This window comes from Jaculus jaculus, chromosome 1 (genome assembly GCF_020740685.1).
Source record: "Jaculus jaculus isolate mJacJac1 chromosome 1, mJacJac1.mat.Y.cur, whole genome shotgun sequence".
Classification (NCBI taxonomy): domain Eukaryota; kingdom Metazoa; phylum Chordata; class Mammalia; order Rodentia; family Dipodidae; genus Jaculus; species Jaculus jaculus.
In genome coordinates this window covers 66,401,384-66,415,261 of record NC_059102.1, presented here as the reverse complement: position 1 = coordinate 66,415,261, position 13,878 = coordinate 66,401,384, and the positions used below count along the sequence as shown (strand labels likewise).

Sequence of the window (13,878 nt, the reverse complement as noted above, 5' to 3'; positions counted from 1 at the left end):
TGGCTGGGGTTCCAGATGAAAGAAGAAGGGAATAGCCCTTTCCCCTTTCTTCTGGACTTGTACCAGAGTATTTCCAGGGCGTTCAGGCTATAGGCTTTAGACTAGGAGCTACGCTATCTGCCTCTGTCATTCTGAGACTTCTGATTTCCTGGGCTGACTCAGTATTGCTTCCCTAGCTCTCCAACCTACAGACAGCTATTGTGGGACTTTGCAGCCTCTATGATCTTATAGGCCAACCTAACAAATGCATGTCTATGTCAATATATCAATATATTACAAATTCGTCATATGTTCACATACATATATTGTTATGTTTCTCAGGGGAGCCCTAATACAACATCAAAATTCAAAAGATCAATGAAAGACTTAGGAATAAACCCTTGCACACCATAAGAAACTAACATGATTGACAACTAACTGCAAGAAGAGCTTCTCAAGTGTTACAGTGATGTCAGCAGACAGTTGATGGATCTGAAATGGAGTCTGGACTGGGTATAGTGGCACATGTCTTTAACCCCAGCACTCTGGAGGCTGAGGTAGGAGGATTGCTGTGAGTTTGAGGACAGCCTGAGAATAATTTCAGGTCACCCAGGAATAGAGCAAGATCCTATGTTGAACCCCCTCTACCCCTAAAAAGAATGGAATAGAGTCTGGGAATTAGTCAGTTGTAATGGAGAAATATTAATTTATAAATTTTAATGAATAGGTTATGTTTATTAGTGAAAGAATGTCCAGCGGGGGAGGGGGGAGGGAGGGTATTACCATGGGATATTTTTTATAATCATGGAAAATGTTAATAAAAGTTGAGAAAAAAACACACAAAAAATAAAAATAAATAAATAAATACAAAAAAAAAGAATGTCCAGGTTTATTTTTGTATTGTTTTGTTTATTGAGGTAGGGTCTCACTCTAGCCCAGGCTGACCTGAAATTCACTACATAGTCTCAAGGTGGCCTTGAACTCATAGCAGTCCTTCTACCTCTGTCTCCTGAGGACTGGAATTAAAGGCAAGCACCACCATGCCCTGCCCAGCATGTCCAGTTTTTAAAGGAAATATCCACTCAACTGTACAGGGAGCACATAATCTACTTATTGAATAGCTCAATGGCACAATATTTTTTGTATTGACCTTGCAATATTTCTGTAGGCTTGAAATTGTTCAAAATAGAACTTATATTAAAATAAAATCATAGCTTGTTTGTTGTTTGGGGTTCTAGAGATGAGACCTAGGGCTTGCACATACCGAGAACACCTTCCACTATTGAGCTACACCCCAATCCATACTTGTCAGTTTTAACAAAAACACCAGAAGAAAAGAAATCTCTTTCTATCTTCCAGCACACAAGAGATACTGTAATGGTGGCAGGAGAACATTAAGTGGTATCTAATCTGCACACGAGTGCTTTCCTCACAAAGAAGGGTTCTTTGCAGTGAGCTCCACACTCAGGTAGAGAAGAGACAGAGCTTAGCAGATCTTAATGCATATGGAGGCCTCAGGTGTTGTTCTGTTCCTCAGGCACCATGTACATTTTGTTTAGACACGTTCTCTCATTGCATTAGAACTTTCTAAGCAGGCAAGAGGGTCTGGCTAGTAGACCTTAGCAGTCTACCTGCCTAGTGCTGGGATTACAAACTCACACTACCATGTCTGGCTTTTTTCATATCTCATGTCTCTATACTTGCAAATCAAGCACTTGACACACTGACCTATCTCTTTATCCCTACAATAAGACTTTATGATTTATTTAGTATTATTAGATAATTGTTACATGTTACCTATGATATGATAATAAAAATGTAATGAATACACAACAGGTGCCGTGTGTGGTATGTCATTTTACTTAATCCTCCACTAAACCCAGGATAAGGAAGTATATTGTTCCGGTTTGTATAGGATGAAAAGTGAGGCTTGTGACAGGTTAGGATAACTCAAAATAACTTATAGTGGCTGAGGACCCATGTGGACTTGATCACTCAGCCTCAAAGCCTTAAAGCCTGCATGTCATCACTTTGTCCCTATCCTGCAGCACAGGCCAGCATCCATCTGCATGCTAGGACTATAGCCGTGTAAAAGGAGGCACATAAGTAGACTCAAAAGAACATAAAATGGGGCTGAAGAGATGGGTTTAAGGATTTTGAGGCACACATTTGCATGGGCATCTCTCCCCACATGCACCTACACATAACACATGAACACACACACAAGTCATATCAAAGAAAATAAAACAGCCAGGCATGATGGTATATGCCTTTAATCCCAGAATTTGGGAGGCCAGGGTAGGAGAATCACGGTGAGTTCAAGGGCTCTTACATTATTCTGCCACCTTTTTGGAAATGGACCCTGAATCTTGGAAGGTGTAGATAGAGATGTTTTGGTGTTGAGTACTCCTCTGATATTTTTGATTCATCTGAGAGTCACCACTATCTGAAAAGAGAAGCTTCTCTAACCAAAAATGAGAGTAGCATTAATATATGGGTATGAACATTAAGAGAAGTGATTACCAGGCAGCTTGGTGAACATAATATATACTTTTCATCAGACACCAGCAGGTGTTACACCCCTAGGGCTGATGACTTTCCCTGTCATAGGTTTTCAGTATCAGACATGTGATCCCTACCACTGAGCAGGCTTCCAGTCCAATTAGAGAGCAGTTGGTTTCCCCACGACAAACATGCCACTATTGCACCCATTAGCTCATTTGGCCTGGCTGAGCAAATTTAAGCCTTGCAGTGTTCACTGTTGTTTATTTCCTCTGATGGTTTCTGTCCCTTCTACAGAGCTGCATGCAGCATAGCTTCTTCCAGTTTTCTATCAGCTGCTCTACAGGGAGAAGGTTTTCAGCTTAGCTCCAACAAGATTTCTCAATGATCTTGTAGCCCAAGCATGTGAAGTCTTCAACAATAGGATCTAACCATCTATTCCTGGTGGGAAAGCAAGAGCCTCAGCAATGGCTTATAATGTTTTGGGGGCATCAAAGACTTCCCTGGCCAACAACTCACTGGAAGGTATACTAACACTGAAATTTTTTCTAGTAATAATATATGGGTTCTGGATGCACCATTCTCCAAAAAAGTAGGTTTCCATATTCATACCCTCTTAGATTTTAATTAACCTTTCCCCCACCCTTCCTTTACTCAGTCACTTCTCCTGACCTCACATAGGTCTTTCTACCCCCAGTAATCTGTTCTTCTACTTTCATATATAAAATACTATCCCCTTAAGTCTTCTCCTCTCCTCCCTCCTTTATAGCCCCTTTCTAACTTATTGGCCTCTGCTGCCAAGTTTTATTACAACTTACATTTGTAACTAGGATCCACAAGAGAGAGAACATGCAACACCTGGTTTTCTGGGCCCAGGTTACCTCACTTAGTATAATCCATTCCAGGTCCAGCAATTTCCCTGCAAATTTCATAATTTCATTTTTCTTTACCACTGAATAGAACTCCATTGTATAAATGTACCATATATTCATTATCCACTCTGAGGGACATCTAGTGAATTCACATTGTGAATAGAGTGGCAATAAACATGGATGTGCAACTTTCTATAAGGTAGTGAGATGAGTCCTTAGGATATACTCCTAGGAGTGGTATAGCTGGGTCATATCATAAACTTATGTTTAGCTATCTCAGGAACCTATACACTGATTGCCACAATGGCTGTACCACATTACATTGTCACCAACAGTATAAAGGGAACCTCTTTTTCCACATCCTCACAAGCATTTATTGTCATTTGTTTTCTTGATAATTGTCATTGTGACAGGAATGAGATGGAATCTAAAATTGTTTTAAATTGCATTTACCTGATAGCTAAGAATGTAGAGCTTTTTCTTTCTTTCTTTTCTTTTCTTTTTTTTTTTTTTTTTTGTGGAATTACAATCTTGCTCTAGCCTGGGCTAACCTGGAATTCACTGTGTAGTCTTAGGGTGACCTCAAATTCATGGTAATTCTCCTTCCTCTGCCTTCTGAGTGCTGTAATTAAAGATGTGCACCTAGCGAGAACCATTTTTTAGATGTTTATAAGCCATCTTTATTTCTTCTTTTGAGAGCTCTCTATTTAGGTTCATAGCTCATTTCTTTGTTCATTATGGATTTATTTATTTGAGAGCAACAGACAGAGAGAGAAAGAGCCAGATAGAGGCAGAGAGAGAGAAAGAGAGAGAGAATGGGCATGCCAGGGCTTCCAGCCACTGCAAATGAACTCCAGATGCGTGTGCACCCCCTTGTGCACCTGTATATCACCCCCTTTTTTCTTACTGGATTGTTTGATTTCTTATTATTTAGGATTTTGAGTTCTTTGTATATCCTAGATATTAATCTTCTGTCAGATAAATAGCTGGCAAAGATTTTCTGCCATTTTGCAAGTTGCCTCTTTATTCAGTGTCCTTTCTATATCAAAGTTTTTTTTTTTAAATTCGTAAGGTCCTAGTGGTTGATAAGTAATTTTACTTGTAGAACAACTTGGGTATATTGAGGAAATTCTTGCCTATGTCAATATTTAGAATGGTTTCACTTTCTTTGTCCTCTAGCAGTTTCAGAATTTCAGGTCTGATATTAAGGTCTGTGATGCAGTTGGACTTGATTCTTGTTGTAAAACTGATACATTTTCATTCTTTTACATATAGATCCCCAGTTATCCAGCACCATTTGTTAAAGAGGCTGTCTTTTCTTCAATGAGTATTTTTGGCATTTTTGTCAAAGATCAGGTGTCCATAGCTGCCCAGATGTACATCTGGGTCCTTTGTTCTATACCATTGATTGCCATGTGTGTTCTTGTGCCAGTACCATGCAGTTTTTATTACTAGGACTCTGTAATAAAGGCTAAAATCAGGTATGGTGATAACCACTAGCCTTATTTTTGTTGCTTAAAATTGTTTTGGATATTTCAAAGGGCTTTGTGCTTCCAAATGAATTTTAGGATTGTTTTCTCTATTTTTGTGAAGAATGCCATTGAAATTTTTATGGGGTTTGCATTAAATGTGTAGATTGCTTTTGGTAAGAGTGACATCTTCACAATACTGATTCTTCCAATCCAAGAGCATGAGATGTCTTTTGGTTTCTTAGTGTCTTCTGCAATTTCTGTCTAGAGCATTTTAAAGTTTTCATTGTAAAGCTCCTTCGCTTTCTTGGGTAGATTTATTCCAAGGTGCTTTGTTATTTTTTTTAGAGGCAATTGTGAATGGAAGTGATTTCCTGATTGCATTCTCAGTATGTTTTTTGTTAGTGTAGAGATAAGAAGACTGCTGGTTTCTATGTTTATTTTGTATCCTGATATGTTGTGAAAACTGTTTATCATCTCTAAGTTTGCTGGTAGAGTCTTTACTTTGATCTCTTCCTTTCCAATTTGTGTCACTTTTATGTGTGTTTTTGCCTTATTGCTATAGTGAAGACTTCCAGTACTATATTAAATAAAAATGGTACAATGGATACCCTTGTCTTGTTCCTGATTTTAGTGGGAAAGCTTCAAGTTTTTCCCCACTAAGAATATGTTGGCTATAGGTTTGTCATAAATAGCCTTAATTATATTGATATATGCTCCTTAAATTCCTAATTTCTCCTTATATTCCTAATTTACAATGAAGGGATATTGTATTTTTTTCAAATGCCTTTTCTGCATGTGTTGAGATGATCATGTAAATTTCAGTCAATTTATACAGCATATTACATTTATTGATTTGCATATGTTCAACTGTTCCTGCATCTCTGGGATGAAGCCAGGTCAGGGTGAATGATCTTTATGAAATATTCCTGTATTTTGTTTGTCAACATTTTATTGAAAACTCTTGCATCTATGTTCATGAAGGAGATTGGTCCATAACTTTCCATTTTTGTTCTGTCTTTGTCTGATTTTGGTATTAGGGTGATGCTGGCATTGTAGAAGGACTTTGGTAGTATTCTTTTCTTTTCTATTTTATGGAAAAGTTTGAGAAGCATTGGTGTGAAGGCCTGTTAAAATTAAGCTATGAATCCATCTGGGCCTAGACTCTTTTTTTTTTTTTTTCTGAGGAAGGGTCTCAATTCAGCCCAGGCTGACCAAGAATTCACTGTGCAGTCTCAGAGTGGCCTTGAACTCACAGCAATCTTCCTACCTCAGCCTCTCAAGGGCTGGGATTAAAGGCACCAACTTGAACACCACCTGTCTTGCACAAACGTCCTTACTTGTTTGGGGATTTTTTTTTTTCTTGGTCTTTTGAGGTAGGGTCTCACTCTGGCCCAGGCTGACCTGTAATTAACTATGTAGTCTCAGGGTGGCCTCAAACTCATGGCAATCCTCCTACCTCTGTGTTGCAGTCCGGTTTGCATTGCTGGTAGAAATCACCCGACCAAGAGCAGCTTCTGGGAAAAAGAGATTTATTTTGGCTTACAGGCTCAAGGGGAAGCTCCATGATGGCAAGAGAAACTGATGGCATGAGCAGATGGTGGACATCACCCCCTGGCCAATATAAGGTGGACCACAGCAACAGGAAGGTGTGCCAAACACTGGCAATGGGAAACTGGCTATAAAGCCCGTAGGCCCGCCCCCAACAATACACTCCCTCCAGGAGGCATTAATTCCCAAATATCCATCAGCTGGGAACCTAGCATTCAGAACACCTAAGTTTATGGGGGACACCTAAATCAAACCACCACATTCCGCCCCTGGCCCCCATAAACTGATATCCATACATGATGTAAAATATGATGCATTTAGTCTGACTTTAAAAGTCCGCATAGTTTTTTATCAATCCCAATGATGTTCATACATCCCCATAGTTCATGATCTTTTAACTGAGCCATAATACCAAAATATAACCTCAAAAAACCCATAATGGCACAGAATAAATATTCACACTGCAAAAGATGGCATTGGGCATATCAAAGAAACATTCAACCAATGCAAGATTTAAAACAACCAGGGCAAACATCAAACTCTGTAGCTTCAAGTCCAGCAACTCTAGGCAGTGACAAATCTCCAAGTCCGATAATTCTAACCAGCAACAAGTCTCTGGCATTCCAATTCTACCCCTCCAGCTAGGCTACTCACAGTCCTGGGAAACTTCATCGGGGCCGGCAGCTCCTCGGCAGCCATCTCATGGTCCCGGCATCTCCACTGGGTCTCCACTGCAAGCCACGGTTCATCCTCATGGCCCCATGGGGTCTCTATGCAGGCAACCAGCAAACCTGCTTCACACTGCCCATGGCCATTTCCAAAACAAGACCATGTTGCAAACTCAATGACCCTCTTTCCAGCATTTCTTATACTCCACGATACCAGGTAGGGTGCCAATTTGTTAATCCAGGGGGGAATAAAGCAGACTTTGAAGAACAGGACTCCTGGAACACTCAGGCCCTTTCAAAAGAGTTGACATTCTTTCCGTTGCCCCAGCACAGGTCAGCTAGCCCAGTCTCAAAGGGTGTAATCTCTCAGTTGCAGCTGAACGGGCAGCAGTTCACCCAAAGATTTTCCTTTCTGTGCCATATCCCTCTGCGCACACCAGTTCATTTCTACGCAAAGCAACCCTGCACAACTTCTCAGGACATGGGCACAAGAGCAAGTTTCTCACACACACTGCTAGCCCAGTCCAGGCAAAGCTCTTTCTCGCCCTCATAAGCCAAACCTCACAGTCCATAGTTCTTACTGCCTTCAGGTCTTTCAGCTCTGACCAGGATAGACCATCAAGCTGTACTTACAGCACTGCAAAGTATCTCTTAGGCCAAGGTTGCAACTCTTTCCACATTCCTCTTGAAAACCAGCTCCAAAAGGCCAAAGCCAGTCAGGTGTCTAGCAGCAACCCCACTCCTCGGTACCACTTTACTGTTGCAGTCCGGTTCGCATTGCTGGTAGAAATCACCCAACCAAGAGCAGCTTCTGGGAAAAAGAGATTTATTTTGGCTTACAGGCTCGAGGGGAAGCTCCATGATGGCAGGGGAAACTGATGGCATGAGCAGAGGGTGGACATCACCCCCTGGCCAATATAAGTTGGACCACAGCATCAGGGGGGTGTGCCAAACACTGGCAATGGGAAACTGGCTATAAAGCCCGTAAGCCCGCCCCCAACAATACACTCCCTCCAGGAGGCATTAATTCCCAAATATCCATCAGGTGGGAACCTAGCATTCAGAACACCTAAGTTTATGGGGGACACCTGAATCAAACCACCACACTCTGCCTCCCGAGTACTGGGATTAAAGGCATGCGCCACCACACCTGGCTTCTTTGATTTCTTTTCTTTTTTTTTAATTTTTTATTTATTTATTTGAGAGCGACAGACACAGAGAGAAAGACAGATAGAGGGAGAGAGAGAGAATGGGTGCGCCAGGGCTTCCAGCCTCTGCAAACGAACTCCAGTCGCGTGCGCCCCCTTGTGCATCTGGCTAACATGGGACCTGGGGAACAGAGCCTCGAACCGGGGTCCTTAGGCTTCACAGGCAAGCGCTTAACCGCTAAGCCATCTCTCCAGCCCCTTCTTTGATTTCTTTAAGCATAGGTATAATCATTTTATTTTGAAATCTTTGTCAGGCATTTCATCTAAAACAGTCTCACTGGAGGTCATTTCTGATGAATTTATAATTTTTGGTGGAATTTTATTATCTTCTTATTTTGTGGTTTTTGTATTATAATGTAGAGATTTTTGCATCTTGAGTTAAGTTGATGCTTGGTGTTTCTAATTATCTGAGTCTTGCTAAGTCTCTCCTGCTTCTCTGCTATGATTGATAATAACTTACACAACTTCACTTTTTCGTGTGTAGTTTGCTTTCTTTTCTGCTTATTTCCCTCCCCCGGCTGCTTTGGAGTGGCTACTATGCTGCCATCTTAGAAGTCAGCCTTCTGGATTTGGTAGCCTGTGTCCCCTTCTTCTAGCTTTAAGGGCTTTCTCAGTTTCTGCTTCTGTCTTTATGTCACCACCTTTTCTTGTTCTGACTGTTCCTCTTTGTAAGAGTCTTCTTGTCTATGGGATAATTCCAAATAGTCTACTCATTGTGAAAACATTAGCTTTTGGAGAGATTTCTCAGTGGTTAAAGTGCTTGCCTACAAAGCCTAGTGACTTGGATTCTATTCCCCAGTACCCATGCAAATCCAGATGCAAAAAGTAGTGCATGCATCTGGAGTTCATTTGTAGAAACTGGAGAGCCTGGTGAGCTCATTATATCTGTCTGACTCTCTTCTTCCTATCTCTCTCTCCACTTCCAAATAAATAAACAAAAATATGTTTTCAAAAAAAGCATTAGCTCTAATCACATCAACAAAATTCTTTTGGCCCTGTAAACAACATTCGCAGGCTCTAGGTACTAGGTTCATGGAAGGAGAGTATTATCAGTCTGCTACAAACACCACAAAGTTCTTAAAATCATTATGGAACAATGAGTGCACAAGAATATCCTATTGAGCTGGATGCCTCAGTGGTTAAAGATGCTTCCTGAAAAGTCTGCCAGCCCAGGTTCAATTCCCTAGTACCCATGTAAAGCAAGCTGTATGAAGTGGTGCATGTATCTGGAGTTTTCAGGGCAAGAAGCCCTGGTATGCCCATATACCATCTCACTCTCTCATTCACTCTGTCTCATCACAAATAGATAAATAAAAATATTTAGAAAGAAAGAAAAGTCAACAATGTAAAAAAGAACAGAAAGGTACTACAATAAGATCAATATTACATTGTAGAGAAGCTGATTAGTGGAGAATAGAGTCCAGAAAGATAGCTCCCATAAAAAATTTAACACTTGATAAAAGCCTTATTTCAACTAAAGGGGAAAAGGGTGAGTTATAATAAATGGTGCTGATATGACTGTCAACTCACAGAAATAAAGTGAAAGTAAGCCTCTAACTCACAAAAAACAAAAAATAGTGAAATCCACATAAAGAATGAAGGCTCAATTGCAAACCAAAGGGATGGGTGTTTGTGATCTACAGATGAGAGAGTTTCTCTCAAGACTGGAACTCCAGAGCTTTGCTTACTCATGGGCTGGAGAGGTGGCTCAGCACTTAAGGCACTTGCCTGATAACCCTAACAATCTGGGTTCAGTTCACTAGTACCCACATAAAGCCTATACCCAAAGAGGCCCATGCATCTGGAGTTGTTTGCAGTGGCTAGAGGCCTTGGTGCACCTGTTCTCTCTCTCTCTCTCTCTCTCTCTCTCTGTCAATCTCTCTCTCTCTCGCCCCCACCCCCGCAACCCCTTCTATATCTCTCTGTTTGAAAATAAATAGAATATTAAGAAATAAGAGGAGCTGGGCGTGGTGGCGCATGCCTTTAATCCCAGTACTTGGGAGGCAGAGATAGGATCACCATGAGTTCAAGGCCACCCTGAGACTACAGAGTTAATTCTAGGTCAGCCTGGACCAGAGTGAGACCCTACCTCAAAAAAAAAAAAAAAAAAGAGGACTTCACTCTTCCACTCTTCTTCTGAAAAGTGAAGGTGTATGATAAATTATCAACCACAGCAGAGAAGTAGGAGAGATCCATAGTGTCTGGAGACCACAGAAGCAGCAGCAGTGGTACCAGGTCTGCACAGTTGTGGTCACCAGGCTCAGCCTGAGCAGCAGGAAAAGCCAGGTGAGTGGATTTTTCACTCACACCAACCTCCTCAAAAATGCAAGAAACTGAAGGGGACCAGCTGAGTGGCTTGTGAGGAAGAGGATCACAGAGACCAACAGTACAACTTCAGCCACCATCCACAGCTCCCCCTACCCCCACTGCCAGCACAAGCCTCAGCAAGCACCATAGACCTAGGGAAGGGAATTCACCTACACAGTACCCAGCGCAGGCTATCAGAGCAGTGACCCACTGACCCAGCCAGCCTACCTGAGCCCACAGTACAGCAAAGAGGGATCCAAGAGGGCATGTAGCATAGCTGAGACCAAAGCCATCCCGAAAGGTAATAGGACATACTTACACCACATCAGTACCTGCCACAAAACCTAGTGTATAGACCTGTGTTGAAAGTGCTAAGTGCACCTTCCATAGCAGGGTAGTTTATGTGTTAAATCTGATGGATGGTTGGATTCACCATTCTTAAATAAGCTATATTTTGGGGTTGTCATTTGTTTCTTCCTGATTTATAGTGCCTTTGTCTCCTCTTCTGTCATCCATGAAGGCAGGGTCTATCTTGGTCACCAGCTGACTTGGAACCCTCTACAGACTAGAAATCTCAGCCTCCCAATGGACAGGAGTAAGGGTGTGGGGCAACACACATCCTTAGGGACTCTGACTTTGTTAGAGGATCTGTTTGTTTTAATATCCACTTTTACATAAATACCCTATGCTGGTTTTTATTGTATGTGTATATTGTTCAGTTAAATTTTAGAATTTTCCTGTATTTTGCTCTACCCAGCCTACTATAATACTTGCATAGTATAGCAGGCAAACCCAACACCTAAGGTCACTTTTGTTATTACTCTGAGAGTCTTTTAAGAGCCACTCCTAGCATCTTAAGTTCCTAGCCTGAAGATATATAACAATAGATTTATACATGTAAGCATACTATAGAGAATTAGAAAACCCAAGCATCAAACTAATCCAAGATGCAAAAATCTCTACATTATAATACAAGAAACACAGAAAAAAATCAAGGCAATATAATTCCACCAAAAATTATAAATCCATCAGAAATTACCTCCACTGAGATTTAGAGGAAATGCCTGAAAAAGATTTCAAAAGAATGATTATAACTAGGCTCAAAGAAATCAAAGAGGAAATAAAAGGAATCAAAGAAGACACAGGTAACCAATTCAATGAAATAAGGAGATCGATACAGGACCTGAGTAAGAAAATAGAAATAATAAAGAAAAACTACTCAGAAATACTACCATCAAAAACCATAGTAAATTGAATTAAAAAAAAAAAACAACTCTGTACTTTAGGGCTAGGGAGATGGCTTAGTTGTTAAGGTGTTTACCTATGAATCCTAAGGACCCAGGTTCAATTCCTCAGTACCCACATAGGCCAGATATACAAGGTGGCATATGCATCTGGTGTTTGCAGTGGCTAAGGCCTTGGTGTGTATTCTACCCCTTTCTTTCTCTCTCAAATAAATAAAATATTTAGAATTAAAATTAAAACAATTGGGCCAGGCATGGTGGTGCACGCCTTTAATCCCAGCATTTGGGAGGCAGAGGTAGTAGGATTGCTGAGAGTTTGAGGCCACCCTGAAGCGACATAGTTAATTCCAGATCAGACTGAGCAGGAGAAAAACCCTACCTTAAAAACCAATAAATAAATAAATAAAATAAAAGTAAATATTTAAAAAATTAAAACATTTATCTTCATCTGGGCATGGTGGCTCACGCTTTTGATCCCAGCACTCAGAAGGCAGAGGTAGGAAGATCACTGTGATTTCGAGGCTAACCTGAGACTGCACGCTGAATTCTAGGTTAGTCTGAGCTAGTGCAAAACCCTACCTTGAAAAAAGAAAATTATGGGAAAAGGCCAAAATGCAACAGCACCACGCAGCTCGGCCGCTCCTGTCCTCGCCATGAGGCTGCAGCAGGCACTGGTGTCCGGGAAGGTCTTCATCCAGACAGACTACAGCAGCGGCACACGCTGCCAGTTCCAGACCAAGTTCCCTGCCGAGCTGGAGAACTGGATTGATAGGCAATAATTTGAAGAAACAGTGCAGACTCTAAATAACCCTTATGAAGAAGCAGAGAAGCTTGGTGGCCAATCGTACCTTGAAGGCTGTCTGGCTTGTTTGACAGCATACACCATCTTCTTGAGCATGGAGACCCACTATGAGAAGGTTCTGAAGAAGGTCTCCAAATACATTCAAGAACAGAATGAGAATCCCAGCACTCGGGAGGCAGAGGTAGGAGGATCGCCATGAGTTCAAGGCCACCCTTAGATGACAGAGCTAATTCCAGGTCAGCCTGGACCAGAGTGAGACCCTACTTTGAAAAACAAACAAAAAAAAAGAACAGAATGAGAAGATACATGCTCCTCAAGGCCTCCTCCTGACAGACCCCATTGAGAGAGGACTTCGAGTTACTGAAATTACCATCTATGAAGACAGAGGCGTGAGCAGTGGAAGATAAACAATAGAATTACAGATCCCACCTCCAGCTGGGACCCTCGTCTGTCCACTGGCCAATGGCAGAGTGTCCCTACCTCCTCTCCAGAGCATCATTCCCTTGTATCTGCTGCCAGAGCCACGGTGCCATTTACTCCAAGGACTGACTTCCTCAAATGCCACACCCGGAGTGACCTCCAGTCACTCTGCATCCACTTTGTGTTTCCAAGTTGTGTTGACTTCTATCATTTGATTTGTTTCTGAACCCCGCCCACACACACACACACAAAATGAAGCAGTACACTTTTTTAAAATCCAAAGCCATTTAAAACCTACGCAGCTGTGAACCCATACAAGTTTACTTCCTACCAGAAAGTCAAGCATCACATGTTCTCTTTCATGTGGATCCTAGTTACAAATGTTTGGAGTTGTATGTGAGTTGGAATAAACCTCAGTAGCAGAGGCCAGTAAGCTAGACAGGGGCTATAAAGGAGGAAGGTATTGTATATATGTAAAGTAGAACAGATTACTGGGGGTGGAAAGACCTAAGTAAGGTCAGGGGAAGAGATCGAGTAATGGAAGAATGAGGGTGAGGGTTAATCAAAATCTAAGAAGGTATATAAATAAGTCATATGGGAATCTACTTTTGTGGACATTGGCTCATCCAGAAGACACAAATTCTTACTAGAAAATTTCCAGTGCCAGGGATAGGATACCTTCCAGTGTGTTGTTGTCCAGGGAGGTCCCTGATGCCCCCCAAACATTATAGGCCATTGTTTCTTGGTTTCTCACCAAAACTGGATGGTAAGACCCTATTGCTAAAGACTCCACATGCTTGGGCTGCAAGGTCACTGAGAAATCTTGTTGGAGCTGAGCTGAAAAGCTCCTCAGTGT

The 13,878-nt window shown here is 41.5% G+C and overlaps 1 pseudogene; it reads left to right on the top strand.

The window, feature by feature from the left end:
* Nucleotides 1-12,453: 12,453 nt before the first annotated feature.
* On the top strand, nt 12,454-13,247 carry LOC123457689 (annotated as a pseudogene).
* Nucleotides 13,248-13,878: the final 631 nt, after the last annotated feature.